Source organism: Lathamus discolor, chromosome W (assembly GCF_037157495.1).
Source record: "Lathamus discolor isolate bLatDis1 chromosome W, bLatDis1.hap1, whole genome shotgun sequence".
NCBI lineage: Eukaryota > Metazoa > Chordata > Aves > Psittaciformes > Psittacidae > Lathamus > Lathamus discolor.
The window spans coordinates 6,132,820-6,150,411 of NC_088908.1; positions in this window are offsets into that span (position 1 = coordinate 6,132,820).

The window sequence follows — 17,592 nt, forward strand, 5'->3', positions numbered from 1 at the left end:
CACAGCGAGCTTTGCAACTCTGCAACACACATTGCTGTCACTCCTCCCTTTTTGCCTGAAAGACCAGCTGAATCCACCATCTCTGTGCCCGCTCTCTGCTGAGCAGCAACAGAGAGAGTAGAGCAGGAATTTTTAGACCTGCCTAAAACAGCAGAAGAGCCTTGAAAAAAATCTCCTGCTTGATCATGTTTTGCACACAGTGAGCTTTAAACTGTGACACAAACATTGCTGTCACTCCTCACTTTATCTCCTAAAAGTGCATTTGAATCCAAAGTTTCTGGTGCGCTCTCTCGTTTCGAGAGGAGTTGTGACAGGGGAGGAGCAGCGCTTGGACTCTAATCCCACAGACGAAGGGCCAGCAGGGAAACGCCTGCAGGGCATCTTCAGCACACAGTGAGCTTTGCAACTCTGCAAAACACATTGCTGTAACTCCTCCTTCTCCTGCCTGGAAGACCAATTGATTCCAACATCTCTGTGCCCACTCTCTGCTGAGCAGCATCAGAGAGAGTAGGGCAGGAATGTTTAGACTGGGCTAAAACAGCAGAAGAGCCTTGCAAAAAAGCTCCTCCTGATCATGTTTAGCACACAGTGAGCTTTAAACTGTGACACAAACATTGCTGTCACTCTTCACTCTTTCTCCTAAAAGACCATTTCAATCCAAGAACTCCGTTGCCAGCACTCTGCTGAGCAGCAGAGTGAGCAGGAATGTCTGCAATCTGTAAGGCAGTGGAAGAGACAGGCCTGAAGGCTGCTCTTGTGCTTCTTCAACACACTGAGCTTTACAACTGTGACACACATACTGTTGTCACTCCTCATTGTAGCTCCTAAAAGTGCATTTGAATCCAGCGTTTCTGGTCTCCACTCTCGTTTCAAGAGCAGCAGAGGAAGGTGAGCACGAGCGCTTGGAATCCGCTCCCAGTTCCGAAGGGCAGGGAGGGAAAGTCCTTGCAGATCATCTTCAGCGCACAGTGAGCTTTGCAACTCTGAAACACACATTGCTGTCACTCCTCACTTCATCTCCTAATAATCCGTTTGAATCCATGGTCTCTCCCGCCCTCTCTCGTTTGAACAGCAGCAGTGACAGGTGAACACGATCTCTTGGCCTCTGCTCCCACAGCCGAAGAGCCCGGAGTGAAAGCTCCGGCAGGGCATCTTCAGCACGCAGTCAGCTTTGCAACTGTGACACATATATTGCTCTCGCTCCGCACTTTCCTACCTCAAAGTCCAATTGAATCCAAAATCTCTGTGCCCTTTCTCTGCTGGGCAGAAGCAGAGTAGAGCAGGAACCTTTAGCCAATGCTAAAAGAGCAGAAGAGACAGTCCAGAAAGTTCCCACTGATCATCTTCAGCGCACAGCGAGCTTTGCAACTCTGCAACACACATTGCTGTCACTCCTCCCTTTTTGCCTGAAAGACCAGCTGAATCCACCATCTCTGTGCCCGCTCTCTGCTGAGCAGCAACAGAGAGAGTAGAGCAGGAATTTTTAGACCTGCCTAAAACAGCAGAAGAGCCTTGAAAAAAATCTCCTGCTTGATCATGTTTTGCACACAGTGAGCTTTAAACTGTGACACAAACATTGCTGTCACTCCTCACTTTATCTCCTAAAAGTGCATTTGAATCCAAAGTTTCTGGTGCGCTCTCTCGTTTCGAGAGGAGTTGTGACAGGGGAGGAGCAGCGCTTGGACTCTAATACCACAGAGGAAGGGCCAGCAGGGAAACGCCTGCAGGGCATCTTCAGCACACAGTGAGCTTTGCAACTCTGCAAAACACATTGCTGTAACTCCTCCTTCTCCTGCCTGGAAGACCAATTGATTCCAACATCTCTGTGCCCACTCTCTGCTGAGCAGCATCAGAGAGAGTAGGGCAGGAATGTTTAGACTGGGCTAAAACAGCAGAAGAGCCTTGCAAAAAAGCTCCTCCTGATCATGTTTAGCACACAGTGAGCTTTAAACTGTGACACAAACATTGCTGTCACTCTTCACTCTTTCTCCTAAAAGACCATTTCAATCCAAGAACTCCGTTGCCAGCACTCTGCTGAGCAGCAGAGTGAGCAGGAATGTCTGCAATCTGTAAGGCAGTGGAAGAGACAGGCCTGAAGGCTGCTCTTGTGCTTCTTCAACACACTGAGCTTTACAACTGTGACACACACACTGTTGTCACTCCTCATTGTAGCTCCTAAAAGTGCATTTGAATCCAGCGTTTCTGGTCTCCACTCTCATTTCAAGAGCAGCAGAGGAAGGTGAGCACGAGCGCTTGGAATCCGCTCCCAGTTCCGAAGGGCAGGGAGGGAAAGTCCTTGCAGATCATCTTCAGCGCACAGTGAGCTTTGCAACTCTGAAACACACATTGCTGTCACTCCTCACTTCATCTCCTAATAATCCGTTTGAATCCATGGTCTCTCCCGCCCTCTCTCGTTTGAACAGCAGCAGTGACAGGTGAACACGATCTCTTGGCCTCTGCTCCCACAGCCGAAGAGCCCGGAGTGAAAGCTCCGGCAGGGCATCTTCAGCACGCAGTCAGCTTTGCAACTGTGACACATATATTGCTCTCGCTCCGCACTTTCCTACCTCAAAGTCCAATTGAATCCAAAATCTCTGTGCCCTTTCTCTGCTGGGCAGAAGCAGAGTAGAGCAGGAACCTTTAGCCAATGCTAAAAGAGCAGAAGAGACAGTCCAGAAAGTTCCCACTGATCATCTTCAGCGCACAGCGAGCTTTGCAACTCTGCAACACACATTGCTGTCACTCCTCCCTTTTTGCCTGAAAGACCAGCTGAATCCACCATCTCTGTGCCCGCTCTCTGCTGAGCAGCAACAGAGAGAGTAGAGCAGGAATTTTTAGACCTGCCTAAAACAGCAGAAGAGCCTTGAAAAAAATCTCCTGCTTGATCATGTTTTGCACACAGTGAGCTTTAAACTGTGACACAAACATTGCTGTCACTCCTCACTTTATCTCCTAAAAGTGCATTTGAATCCAAAGTTTCTTGTGCGCTCTCTCGTTTCGAGAGGAGTTGTGACAGGGGAGGAGCAGCTCTTGGACTCTAATCCCACAGACGAAGGGCCAGCAGGGAAACTCCTGCAGGGCATCTTCAGCACACAGTGAGCTTTGCAACTCTGCAAAACACATTGCTGTAACTCCTCCTTCTCCTGCCTGGAAGACCAATTGATTCCAACATCTCTGTGCCCACTCTCTGCTGAGCAGCATCAGAGAGAGTAGAGCAGGAATGTTTAGACTGGGCTAAAACAGCAGAAGAGCCTTGCAAAAAAGCTCCTCCTGATCATGTTTAGCACACAGTGAGCTTTAAACTGTGACACAAACATTGCTGTCACTCTTCACTCTTTCTCCTAAAAGACCATTTCAATCCAAGAACTCCGTTGCCAGCACTCTGCTGAGCAGCAGAGTGAGCAGGAATGTCTGCAATCTGTAAGGCAGTGGAAGAGACAGGCTGAAGGCTGCTCTTGTGCTTCTTCAACACACTGAGCTTTACAACTTTGACACACACACTGTTGTCACTCCTCATTGTAGCTCCTAAAAGTGCATTTGAATCCAGCGTTTCTGGTCTCCACTCTCGTTTCCAGTGCAGCAGAGGCAGGTGAGCACGAGCGCTTGGAATCCGCTCCCAGTTCCGAAGGGCAGGGAGGGAAAGTCCTTGCAGATCATCTTCAGCGCACAGTGAGCTTTGCAACTCTGAAACACACATTGCTGTCACTCCTCACTTCATCTCCTAATAATCCGTTTGAATCCATGGTCTCTCCCGCCCTCTCTCGTTTGAACAGCAGCAGTGACAGGTGAACACGATCTCTTGGCCTCTGCTCCCACAGCCGAAGAGCCCGGAGTGAAAGCTCCGGCAGGGCATCTTCAGCACGCAGTCAGCTTTGCAACTGTGACACATATATTGCTCTCGCTCCGCACTTTCCTACCTCAAAGTCCAATTGAATCCAAAATCTCTGTGCCCTTTCTCTGCTGGGCAGAAGCAGAGTAGAGCAGGAACCTTTAGCCAATGCTAAAAGAGCAGAAGAGACAGTCCAGAAAGTTCCCACTGATCATCTTCAGCGCACAGCGAGCTTTGCAACTCTGCAACACACATTGCTGTCACTCCTCCCTTTTTGCCTGAAAGACCAGCTGAATCCACCATCTCTGTGCCCGCTCTCTGCTGAGCAGCAACAGAGAGAGTAGAGCAGGAATTTTTAGACCTGCCTAAAACAGCAGAAGAGCCTTGAAAAAAATCTCCTGCTTGATCATGTTTTGCACACAGTGAGCTTTAAACTGTGACACAAACATTGCTGTCACTCCTCACTTTATCTCCTAAAAGTGCATTTGAATCCAAAGTTTCTGGTGCGCTCTCTCGTTTCGAGAGGAGTTGTGACAGGGGAGGAGCAGCGCTTGGACTCTAATCCCACAGACGAAGGGCCAGCAGGGAAACGCCTGCAGGGCATCTTCAGCACACAGTGAGCTTTGCAACTCTGCAAAACACATTGCTGTAACTCCTCCTTCTCCTGCCTGGAAGACCAATTGATTCCAACATCTCTGTGCCCACTCTCTGCTGAGCAGCATCAGAGAGAGTAGGGCAGGAATGTTTAGACTGGGCTAAAACAGCAGAAGAGCCTTGCAAAAAAGCTCCTCCTGATCATGTTTAGCACACAGTGAGCTTTAAACTGTGACACAAACATTGCTGTCACTCTTCACTCTTTCTCCTAAAAGACCATTTCAATCCAAGAACTCCGTTGCCAGCACTCTGCTGAGCAGCAGAGTGAGCAGGAATGTCTGCAATCTGTAAGGCAGTGGAAGAGACAGGCCTGAAGGCTGCTCTTGTGCTTCTTCAACACACTGAGCTTTACAACAGTGACACACATACTGTTGTCACTCCTCATTGTAGCTCCTAAAAGTGCATTTGAATCCAGCGTTTCTGGTCTCCACTCTCGTTTCAAGAGCAGCAGACGAAGGTGAGCACGAGCGCTTGGAATCCGCTCCCAGTTCCGAAGGGCAGGGAGGGAAAGTCCTTGCAGATCATCTTCAGCGCACAGTGAGCTTTGCAACTCTGAAACACACATTGCTGTCACTCCTCACTTCATCTCCTAATAATCCGTTTGAATCCATGGTCTCTCCCGCCCTCTCTCGTTTGAACAGCAGCAGTGACAGGTGAACACGATCTCTTGGCCTCTGCTCCCACAGCCGAAGAGCCCGGAGTGAAAGCTCCGGCAGGGCATCTTCAGCACGCAGTCAGCTTTGCAACTGTGACACATATATTGCTCTCGCTCCGCACTTTCCTACCTCAAAGTCCAATTGAATCCAAAATCTCTGTGCCCTTTCTCTGCTGGGCAGAAGCAGAGTAGAGCAGGAACCTTTAGCCAATGCTAAAAGAGCAGAAGAGACAGTCCAGAAAGTTCCCACTGATCATCTTCAGCGCACAGCGAGCTTTGCAACTCTGCAACACACATTGCTGTCACTCCTCCCTTTTTGCCTGAAAGACCAGCTGAATCCACCATCTCTGTGCCCGCTCTCTGCTGAGCAGCAACAGAGAGAGTAGAGCAGGAATTTTTAGACCTGCCTAAAGCAGCAGAAGAGCCTTGAAAAAAATCTCCTGCTTGATCATGTTTTGCACACAGTGAGCTTTAAACTGTGACACAAACATTGCTGTCACTCCTCACTTTATCTCCTAAAAGTGCATTTGAATCCAAAGTTTCTGGTGCGCTCTCTCGTTTCGAGAGGAGTTGTGACAGGGGAGGAGCAGCGCTTGGACTCTAATCCCACAGACGAAGGGCCAGCAGGGAAACTCCTGCAGGGCATCTTCAGCACACAGTGAGCTTTGCAATTCTGCAACACACATTGCTGTAACTCCTCCTTTTCCTGCCTGGAAGACCAATTGATTCCAACATCTCTGTGCCCACTCTCTGCTGAGCAGCAACAGAGAGCAGGAATGTTTAGACTGGGCTAAAACAGCAGAAGAGCCTTGCAAAAAAGCTCCTCCTGATCATGTTTAGCACACAGTGAGCTTTAAACTGTGACACAAACATTGCTGTCACTCTTCACTCTTTCTCCTAAAAGACCATTTCAATCCAAGAACTCCGTTGCCAGCACTCTGCTGAGCAGCAGAGTGAGCAGGAATGTCTGCAATCTGTAAGGCAGTGGAAGAGACAGGCCTGAAGGCTGCTCTTGTGCTTCTTCAACACACTGAGCTTTACAACTGTGACACACACACTGTTGTCACTCCTCATTGTAGCTCCTAAAAGTGCATTTGAATCCAGCGTTTCTGGTCTCCCCTCTCGTTTCAAGAGCAGCAGAGGAAGGTGAGCACGAGCGCTTGGAATCCGCTCCCAGTTCCGAAGGGCAGGGAGGGAAAGTCCTTGCAGATCATCTTCAGCGCACAGTGAGCTTTGCAACTCTGAAACACACATTGCTGTCACTCCTCACTTCATCTCCTAATAATCCGTTTGAATCCATGGTCTCTCCCGCCCTCTCTCGTTTAAACAGCAGCAGTGACAGGTGAACACGATCTCTTGGCCTCTGCTCCCACAGCCAAAGAGCCCGGAGTGAAAGCTCCGGCAGGGCATCTTCAGCACGCAGTCAGCTTTGCAACTGTGACACATATATTGCTCTCGCTCCGCACTTTCCTACCTCAAAGTCCAATTGAATCCAAAATCTCTGTGCCCTTTCTCTGCTGGGCAGAAGCAGAGTAGAGCAGGAACCTTTAGCCAATGCTAAAAGAGCAGAAGAGACAGTCCAGAAAGTTCCCACTGATCATCTTCAGCGCACAGCGAGCTTTGCAACTCTGCAACACACATTGCTGTCACTCCTCCCTTTTTGCCTGAAAGACCAGCTGAATCCACCATCTCTGTGCCCGCTCTCTGCTGAGCAGCAACAGAGAGAGTAGAGCAGGAATTTTTAGACCTGCCTAAAACAGCAGAAGAGCCTTGAAAAAAATCTCCTGCTTGATCATGTTTTGCACACAGTGAGCTTTAAACTGTGACACAAACATTGCTGTCACTCCTCACTTTATCTCCTAAAAGTGCATTTGAATCCAAAGTTTCTGGTGCGCTCTCTCGTTTCGAGAGGAGTTGTGACAGGGGAGGAGCAGCGCTTGGACTCTAATCCCACAGACGAAGGGCCAGCAGGGAAACGCCTGCAGGGCATCTTCAGCACACAGTGAGCTTTGCAACTCTGCAAAACACATTGCTGTAACTCCTCCTTCTCCTGCCTGGAAGACCAATTGATTCCAACATCTCTGTGCCCACTCTCTGCTGAGCAGCATCAGAGAGAGTAGAGCAGGAATGTTTAGACTGGGCTAAAACAGCAGAAGAGCCTTGCAAAAAAGCTCCTCCTGATCATGTTTAGCACACAGTGAGCTTTAAACTGTGACACAAACATTGCTGTCACTCTTCACTCTTTCTCCTAAAAGACCATTTCAATCCAAGAACTCCGTTGCCAGCACTCTGCTGAGCAGCAGAGTGAGCAGGAATGTCTGCAATCTGTAAGGCAGTGGAAGAGACAGGCCTGAAGGCTGCTCTTGTGCTTCTTCAACACACTGAGCTTTACAACAGTGACACACATACTGTTGTCACTCCTCATTGTAGCTCCTAAAAGTGCATTTGAATCCAGCGTTTCTGGTCTCCACTCTCGTTTCCAGTGCAGCAGAGGCAGGTGAGCACGAGCGCTTGGAATCCGCTCCCAGTTCCGAAGGGCAGGGAGGGAAAGTCCTTGCAGATCATCTTCAGCGCACAGTGAGCTTTGCAACTCTGAAACACACATTGCTGTCACTCCTCACTTCATCTCCTAATAATCCGTTTGAATCCATGGTCTCTCCCGCCCTCTCTCGTTTAAACAGCAGCAGTGACAGGTGAACACGATCTCTTGGCCTCTGCTCCCACAGCCAAAGAGCCCGGAGTGAAAGCTCCGGCAGGGCATCTTCAGCACGCAGTCAGCTTTGCAACTGTGACACATATATTGCTCTCGCTCCGCACTTTCCTACCTCAAAGTCCAATTGAATCCAAAATCTCTGTGCCCTTTCTCTGCTGGGCAGAAGCAGAGTAGAGCAGGAACCTTTAGCCAATGCTAAAAGAGCAGAAGAGACAGTCCAGAAAGTTCCCACTGATCATCTTCAGCGCACAGCGAGCTTTGCAACTCTGCAACACACATTGCTGTCACTCCTCCCTTTTTGCCTGAAAGACCAGCTGAATCCACCATCTCTGTGCCCGCTCTCTGCTGAGCAGCAACAGAGAGAGTAGAGCAGGAATTTTTAGACCTGCCTAAAACAGCAGAAGAGCCTTGAAAAAAATCTCCTGCTTGATCATGTTTTGCACACAGTGAGCTTTAAACTGTGACACAAACATTGCTGTCACTCCTCACTTTATCTCCTAAAAGTGCATTTGAATCCAAAGTTTCTGGTGCGCTCTCTCGTTTCGAGAGGAGTTGTGACAGGGGAGGAGCAGCGCTTGGACTCTAATCCCACAGACAAAGGGCCAGCAGGGAAACGCCTGCAGGGCATCTTCAGCACACAGTGAGCTTTGCAACTCTGCAAAACACATTGCTGTAACTCCTCCTTCTCCTGCCTGGAAGACCAATTGATTCCAACATCTCTGTGCCCACTCTCTGCTGAGCAGCATCAGAGAGAGTAGAGCAGGAATGTTTAGACTGGGCTAAAACAGCAGAAGAGCCTTGCAAAAAAGCTCCTCCTGATCATGTTTAGCACACAGTGAGCTTTAAACTGTGACACAAACATTGCTGTCACTCTTCACTCTTTCTCCTAAAAGACCATTTCAATCCAAGAACTCCGTTGCCAGCACTCTGCTGAGCAGCAGAGTGAGCAGGAATGTCTGCAATCTGTAAGGCAGTGGAAGAGACAGGCCTGAAGGCTGCTCTTGTGCTTCTTCAACACACTGAGCTTTACAACAGTGACACACATACTGTTGTCACTCCTCATTGTAGCTCCTAAAAGTGCATTTGAATCCAGCGTTTCTGGTCTCCCCTCTCGTTTCAAGAGCAGCAGAGGCAGGTGAGCACGAGCGCTTGGAATCCGCTCCCAGTTCCGAAGGGCAGGGAGGGAAAGTCCTTGCAGATCATCTTCAGCGCACAGTGAGCTTTGCAACTCTGAAACACACATTGCTGTCACTCCTCACTTCATCTCCTAATAATCCGTTTGAATCCATGGTCTCTCCCGCCCTCTCTCGTTTGAACAGCAGCAGTGACAGGTGAACACGATCTCTTGGCCTCTGCTCCCACAGCCGAAGAGCCCGGAGTGAAAGCTCCGGCAGGGCATCTTCAGCACGCAGTCAGCTTTGCAACTGTGACACATATATTGCTCTCGCTCCGCACTTTCCTACCTCAAAGTCCAATTGAATCCAAAATCTCTGTGCCCTTTCTCTGCTGGGCAGAAGCAGAGTAGAGCAGGAACCTTTAGCCAATGCTAAAAGAGCAGAAGAGACAGTCCAGAAAGTTCCCACTGATCATCTTCAGCGCACAGCGAGCTTTGCAACTCTGCAACACACATTGCTGTCACTCCTCCCTTTTTGCCTGAAAGACCAGCTGAATCCACCATCTCTGTGCCCGCTCTCTGCTGAGCAGCAACAGAGAGAGTAGAGCAGGAATTTTTAGACCTGCCTAAAGCAGCAGAAGAGCCTTGAAAAAAATCTCCTGCTTGATCATGTTTTGCACACAGTGAGCTTTAAACTGTGACACAAACATTGCTGTCACTCCTCACTTTATCTCCTAAAAGTGCATTTGAATCCAAAGTTTCTGGTGCGCTCTCTCGTTTCGAGAGGAGTTGTGACAGGGGAGGAGCAGCGCTTGGACTCTAATCCCACAGACGAAGGGCCAGCAGGGAAACTCCTGCAGGGCATCTTCAGCACACAGTGAGCTTTGCAATTCTGCAACACACATTGCTGTAACTCCTCCTTTTCCTGCCTGGAAGACCAATTGATTCCAACATCTCTGTGCCCACTCTCTGCTGAGCAGCAACAGAGAGCAGGAATGTTTAGACTGGGCTAAAACAGCAGAAGAGCCTTGCAAAAAAGCTCCTCCTGATCATGTTTAGCACACAGTGAGCTTTAAACTGTGACACAAACATTGCTGTCACTCTTCACTCTTTCTCCTAAAAGACCATTTCAATCCAAGAACTCCGTTGCCAGCACTCTGCTGAGCAGCAGAGTGAGCAGGAATGTCTGCAATCTGTAAGGCAGTGGAAGAGACAGGCCTGAAGGCTGCTCTTGTGCTTCTTCAACACACTGAGCTTTACAACTGTGACACACACACTGTTGTCACTCCTCATTGTAGCTCCTAAAAGTGCATTTGAATCCAGCGTTTCTGGTCTCCCCTCTCGTTTCAAGAGCAGCAGAGGAAGGTGAGCACGAGCGCTTGGAATCCGCTCCCAGTTCCGAAGGGCAGGGAGGGAAAGTCCTTGCAGATCATCTTCAGCGCACAGTGAGCTTTGCAACTCTGAAACACACATTGCTGTCACTCCTCACTTCATCTCCTAATAATCCGTTTGAATCCATGGTCTCTCCCGCCCTCTCTCGTTTAAACAGCAGCAGTGACAGGTGAACACGATCTCTTGGCCTCTGCTCCCACAGCCAAAGAGCCCGGAGTGAAAGCTCCGGCAGGGCATCTTCAGCACGCAGTCAGCTTTGCAACTGTGACACATATATTGCTCTCGCTCCGCACTTTCCTACCTCAAAGTCCAATTGAATCCAAAATCTCTGTGCCCTTTCTCTGCTGGGCAGAAGCAGAGTAGAGCAGGAACCTTTAGCCAATGCTAAAAGAGCAGAAGAGACAGTCCAGAAAGTTCCCACTGATCATCTTCAGCGCACAGCGAGCTTTGCAACTCTGCAACACACATTGCTGTCACTCCTCCCTTTTTGCCTGAAAGACCAGCTGAATCCACCATCTCTGTGCCCGCTCTCTGCTGAGCAGCAACAGAGAGAGTAGAGCAGGAATTTTTAGACCTGCCTAAAACAGCAGAAGAGCCTTGAAAAAAATCTCCTGCTTGATCATGTTTTGCACACAGTGAGCTTTAAACTGTGACACAAACATTGCTGTCACTCCTCACTTTATCTCCTAAAAGTGCATTTGAATCCAAAGTTTCTGGTGCGCTCTCTCGTTTCGAGAGGAGTTGTGACAGGGGAGGAGCAGCGCTTGGACTCTAATCCCACAGACGAAGGGCCAGCAGGGAAACTCCTGCAGGGCATCTTCAGCACACAGTGAGCTTTGCAACTCTGCAAAACACATTGCTGTAACTCCTCCTTCTCCTGCCTGGAAGACCAATTGATTCCAACATCTCTGTGCCCACTCTCTGCTGAGCAGCATCAGAGAGAGTAGAGCAGGAATGTTTAGACTGGGCTAAAACAGCAGAAGAGCCTTGCAAAAAAGCTCCTCCTGATCATGTTTAGCACACAGTGAGCTTTAAACTGTGACACAAACATTGCTGTCACTCTTCACTCTTTCTCCTAAAAGACCATTTCAATCCAAGAACTCCGTTGCCAGCACTCTGCTGAGCAGCAGAGTGAGCAGGAATGTCTGCAATCTGTAAGGCAGTGGAAGAGACAGGCTGAAGGCTGCTCTTGTGCTTCTTCAACACACTGAGCTTTACAACTTTGACACACACACTGTTGTCACTCCTCATTGTAGCTCCTAAAAGTGCATTTGAATCCAGCGTTTCTGGTCTCCACTCTCGTTTCCAGTGCAGCAGAGGCAGGTGAGCACGAGCGCTTGGAATCCGCTCCCAGTTCCGAAGGGCAGGGAGGGAAAGTCCTTGCAGATCATCTTCAGCGCACAGTGAGCTTTGCAACTCTGAAACACACATTGCTGTCACTCCTCACTTCATCTCCTAATAATCCGTTTGAATCCATGGTCTCTCCCGCCCTTTCTCGTTTGAACAGCGGCAGTGACAGGTGAACACGATCTCTTGGATTCTGCTCCCACAGCCGAAGAGCCCGGAGTGAAAGCTCCGGCAGGGCATCTTCAGCACGCAGTCAGCTTTGCAACTGTGACACATATATTGCTCTCGCTCCGCACTTTCCTACCTCAAAGTCCAATTGAATCCAAAATCTCTGTGCCCTTTCTCTGCTGGGCAGAAGCAGAGTAGAGCAGGAACCTTTAGCCAATGCTAAAAGAGCAGAAGAGACAGTCCAGAAAGTTCCCACTGATCATCTTCAGCGCACAGCGAGCTTTGCAACTCTGCAACACACATTGCTGTCACTCCTCCCTTTTTGCCTGAAAGACCAGCTGAATCCACCATCTCTGTGCCCGCTCTCTGCTGAGCAGCAACAGAGAGAGTAGAGCAGGAATTTTTAGACCTGCCTAAAGCAGCAGAAGAGCCTTGAAAAAAATCTCCTGCTTGATCATGTTTTGCACACAGTGAGCTTTAAACTGTGACACAAACATTGCTGTCACTCCTCACTTTATCTCCTAAAAGTGCATTTGAATCCAAAGTTTCTGGTGCGCTCTCTCGTTTCGAGAGGAGTTGTGACAGGGGAGGAGCAGCGCTTGGACTCTAATCCCACAGACGAAGGGCCAGCAGGGAAACTCCTGCAGGGCATCTTCAGCACACAGTGAGCTTTGCAATTCTGCAACACACATTGCTGTAACTCCTCCTTCTCCTGCCTGGAAGACCAATTGATTCCAACATCTCTGTGCCCACTCTCTGCTGAGCAGCAACAGAGGGCAGGAATGTTTAGACTGGGCTAAAACAGCAGAAGAGCCTTGCAAAAAAGCTCCTCCTGATCATGTTTAGCACACAGTGAGCTTTAAACTGTGACACAAACATTGCTGTCACTCTTCACTCTTTCTCCTAAAAGACCATTTCAATCCAAGAACTCCGTTGCCAGCACTCTGCTGAGCAGCAGAGTGAGCAGGAATGTCTGCAATCTGTAAGGCAGTGGAAGAGACAGGCCTGAAGGCTGCTCTTGTGCTTCTTCAACACACTGAGCTTTACAACTGTGACACACATACTGTTGTCACTCCTCATTGTAGCTCCTAAAAGTGCATTTGAATCCAGCGTTTCTGGTCTCCACTCTCGTTTCAAGAGCAGCAGAGGAAGGTGAGCACGAGCGCTTGGAATCCGCTCCCAGTTCCGAAGGGCAGGGAGGGAAAGTCCTTGCAGATCATCTTCAGCGCACAGTGAGCTTTGCAACTCTGAAACACACATTGCTGTCACTCCTCACTTCATCTCCTAATAATCCGTTTGAATCCATGGTCTCTCCCGCCCTCTCTCGTTTGAACAGCAGCAGTGACAGGTGAACACGATCTCTTGGCCTCTGCTCCCACAGCCGAAGAGCCCGGAGTGAAAGCTCCGGCAGGGCATCTTCAGCACGCAGTCAGCTTTGCAACTGTGACACATATATTGCTCTCGCTCCGCACTTTCCTACCTCAAAGTCCAATTGAATCCAAAATCTCTGTGCCCTTTCTCTGCTGGGCAGAAGCAGAGTAGAGCAGGAACCTTTAGCCAATGCTAAAAGAGCAGAAGAGACAGTCCAGAAAGTTCCCACTGATCATCTTCAGCGCACAGCGAGCTTTGCAACTCTGCAACACACATTGCTGTCACTCCTCCCTTTTTGCCTGAAAGACCAGCTGAATCCACCATCTCTGTGCCCGCTCTCTGCTGAGCAGCAACAGAGAGAGTAGAGCAGGAATTTTTAGACCTGCCTAAAACAGCAGAAGAGCCTTGAAAAAAATCTCCTGCTTGATCATGTTTTGCACACAGTGAGCTTTAAACTGTGACACAAACATTGCTGTCACTCCTCACTTTATCTCCTAAAAGTGCATTTGAATCCAAAGTTTCTGGTGCGCTCTCTCGTTTCGAGAGGAGTTGTGACAGGGGAGGAGCAGCGCTTGGACTCTAATCCCACAGACGAAGGGCCAGCAGGGAAACGCCTGCAGGGCATCTTCAGCACACAGTGAGCTTTGCAACTCTGCAAAACACATTGCTGTAACTCCTCCTTCTCCTGCCTGGAAGACCAATTGATTCCAACATCTCTGTGCCCACTCTCTGCTGAGCAGCATCAGAGAGAGTAGAGCAGGAATGTTTAGACTGGGCTAAAACAGCAGAAGAGCCTTGCAAAAAAGCTCCTCCTGATCATGTTTAGCACACAGTGAGCTTTAAACTGTGACACAAACATTGCTGTCACTCTTCACTCTTTCTCCTAAAAGACCATTTCAATCCAAGAACTCCGTTGCCAGCACTCTGCTGAGCAGCAGAGTGAGCAGGAATGTCTGCAATCTGTAAGGCAGTGGAAGAGACAGGCTGAAGGCTGCTCTTGTGCTTCTTCAACACACTGAGCTTTACAACTTTGACACACACACTGTTGTCACTCCTCATTGTAGCTCCTAAAAGTGCATTTGAATCCAGCGTTTCTGGTCTCCACTCTCGTTTCCAGTGCAGCAGAGGCAGGTGAGCACGAGCGCTTGGAATCCGCTCCCAGTTCCGAAGGGCAGGGAGGGAAAGTCCTTGCAGATCATCTTCAGCGCACAGTGAGCTTTGCAACTCTGAAACACACATTGCTGTCACTCCTCACTTCATCTCCTAATAATCCGTTTGAATCCATGGTCTCTCCCGCCCTTTCTCGTTTGAACAGCAGCAGTGACAGGTGAACACGATCTCTTGGCCTCTGCTCCCACAGCCGAAGAGCCCGGAGTGAAAGCTCCGGCAGGGCATCTTCAGCACGCAGTCAGCTTTGCAACTGTGACACATATATTGCTCTCGCTCCGCACTTTCCTACCTCAAAGTCCAATTGAATCCAAAATCTCTGTGCCCTTTCTCTGCTGGGCAGAAGCAGAGTAGAGCAGGAACCTTTAGCCAATGCTAAAAGAGCAGAAGAGACAGTCCAGAAAGTTCCCACTGATCATCTTCAGCGCACAGCGAGCTTTGCAACTCTGCAACACACATTGCTGTCACTCCTCCCTTTTTGCCTGAAAGACCAGCTGAATCCACCATCTCTGTGCCCGCTCTCTGCTGAGCAGCAACAGAGAGAGTAGAGCAGGAATTTTTAGACCTGCCTAAAACAGCAGAAGAGCCTTGAAAAAAATCTCCTGCTTGATCATGTTTTGCACACAGTGAGCTTTAAACTGTGACACAAACATTGCTGTCACTCCTCACTTTATCTCCTAAAAGTGCATTTGAATCCAAAGTTTCTTGTGCGCTCTCTCGTTTCGAGAGGAGTTGTGACAGGGGAGGAGCAGCGCTTGGACTCTAATCCCACAGACGAAGGGCCAGCAGGGAAACTCCTGCAGGGCATCTTCAGCACACAGTGAGCTTTGCAACTCTGCAAAACACATTGCTGTAACTCCTCCTTCTCCTGCCTGGAAGACCAATTGATTCCAACATCTCTGTGCCCACTCTCTGCTGAGCAGCATCAGAGAGAGTAGGGCAGGAATGTTTAGACTGGGCTAAAACAGCAGAAGAGCCTTGCAAAAAAGCTCCTCCTGATCATGTTTAGCACACAGTGAGCTTTAAACTGTGACACAAACATTGCTGTCACTCTTCACTCTTTCTCCTAAAAGACCATTTCAATCCAAGAACTCCGTTGCCAGCACTCTGCTGAGCAGCAGAGTGAGCAGGAATGTCTGCAATCTGTAAGGCAGTGGAAGAGACAGGCTGAAGGCTGCTCTTGTGCTTCTTCAACACACTGAGCTTTACAACTTTGACACACACACTGTTGTCACTCCTCATTGTAGCTCCTAAAAGTGCATTTGAATCCAGCGTTTCTGGTCTCCACTCTCGTTTCCAGTGCAGCAGAGGCAGGTGAGCACGAGCGCTTGGAATCCGCTCCCAGTTCCGAAGGGCAGGGAGGGAAAGTCCTTGCAGATCATCTTCAGCGCACAGTGAGCTTTGCAACTCTGAAACACACATTGCTGTCACTCCTCACTTCATCTCCTAATAATCCGTTTGAATCCATGGTCTCTCCCGCCCTCTCTCGTTTGAACAGCAGCAGTGACAGGTGAACACGATCTCTTGGCCTCTGCTCCCACAGCCGAAGAGCCCGGAGTGAAAGCTCCGGCAGGGCATCTTCAGCACGCAGTCAGCTTTGCAACTGTGACACATATATTGCTCTCGCTCCGCACTTTCCTACCTCAAAGTCCAATTGAATCCAAAATCTCTGTGCCCTTTCTCTGCTGGGCAGAAGCAGAGTAGAGCAGGAACCTTTAGCCAATGCTAAAAGAGCAGAAGAGACAGTCCAGAAAGTTCCCACTGATCATCTTCAGCGCACAGCGAGCTTTGCAACTCTGCAACACACATTGCTGTCACTCCTCCCTTTTTGCCTGAAAGACCAGCTGAATCCACCATCTCTGTGCCCGCTCTCTGCTGAGCAGCAACAGAGAGAGTAGAGCAGGAATTTTTAGACCTGCCTAAAACAGCAGAAGAGCCTTGAAAAAAATCTCCTGCTTGATCATGTTTTGCACACAGTGAGCTTTAAACTGTGACACAAACATTGCTGTCACTCCTCACTTTATCTCCTAAAAGTGCATTTGAATCCAAAGTTTCTGGTGCGCTCTCTCGTTTCGAGAGGAGTTGTGACAGGGGAGGAGCAGCGCTTGGACTCTAATCCCACAGACGAAGGGCCAGGAGGGAAACGCCTGCAGGGCATCTTCAGCACACAGTGAGCTTTGCAACTCTGCAAAACACATTGCTGTAACTCCTCCTTCTCCTGCCTGGAAGACCAATTGATTCCAACATCTCTGTGCCCACTCTCTGCTGAGCAGCATCAGAGAGAGTAGAGCAGGAATGTTTAGACTGGGCTAAAACAGCAGAAGAGCCTTGCAAAAAAGCTCCTCCTGATCATGTTTAGCACACAGTGAGCTTTAAACTGTGACACAAACATTGCTGTCACTCTTCACTCTTTCTCCTAAAAGACCATTTCAATCCAAGAACTCCGTTGCCAGCACTCTGCTGAGCAGCAGAGTGAGCAGGAATGTCTGCAATCTGTAAGGCAGTGGAAGAGACAGGCCTGAAGGCTGCTCTTGTGCTTCTTCAACACACTGAGCTTTACAACTGTGACACACACACTGTTGTCACTCCTCATTGTAGCTCCTAAAAGTGCATTTGAATCCAGCGTTTCTGGTCTCCACTCTCGTTTCAAGAGCAGCAGAGGAAGGTGAGCACGAGCGCTTGGAATCCGCTCCCAGTTCCGAAGGGCAGGGAGGGAAAGTCCTTGCAGATCATCTTCAGCGCACAGTGAGCTTTGCAACTCTGAAACACACATTGCTGTCACTCCTCACTTCATCTCCTAATAATCCGTTTGAATCCATGGTCTCTCCCGCCCTCTCTCGTTTAAACAGAAGCAGTGACAGGTGAACACGATCTCTTGGCCTCTGCTCCCACAGCCAAAGAGCCCGGAGTGAAAGCTCCGGCAGGGCATCTTCAGCACGCAGTCAGCTTTGCAACTGTGACACATATATTGCTCTCGCTCCGCACTTTCCTACCTCAAAGTCCAATTGAATCCAAAATCTCTGTGCCCTTTCTCTGCTGGGCAGAAGCAGAGTAGAGCAGGAACCTTTAGCCAATGCTAAAAGAGCAGAAGAGACAGTCCAGAAAGTTCCCACTGATCATCTTCAGCGCACAGCGAGCTTTGCAACTCTGCAACACACATTGCTGTCACTCCTCCCTTTTTG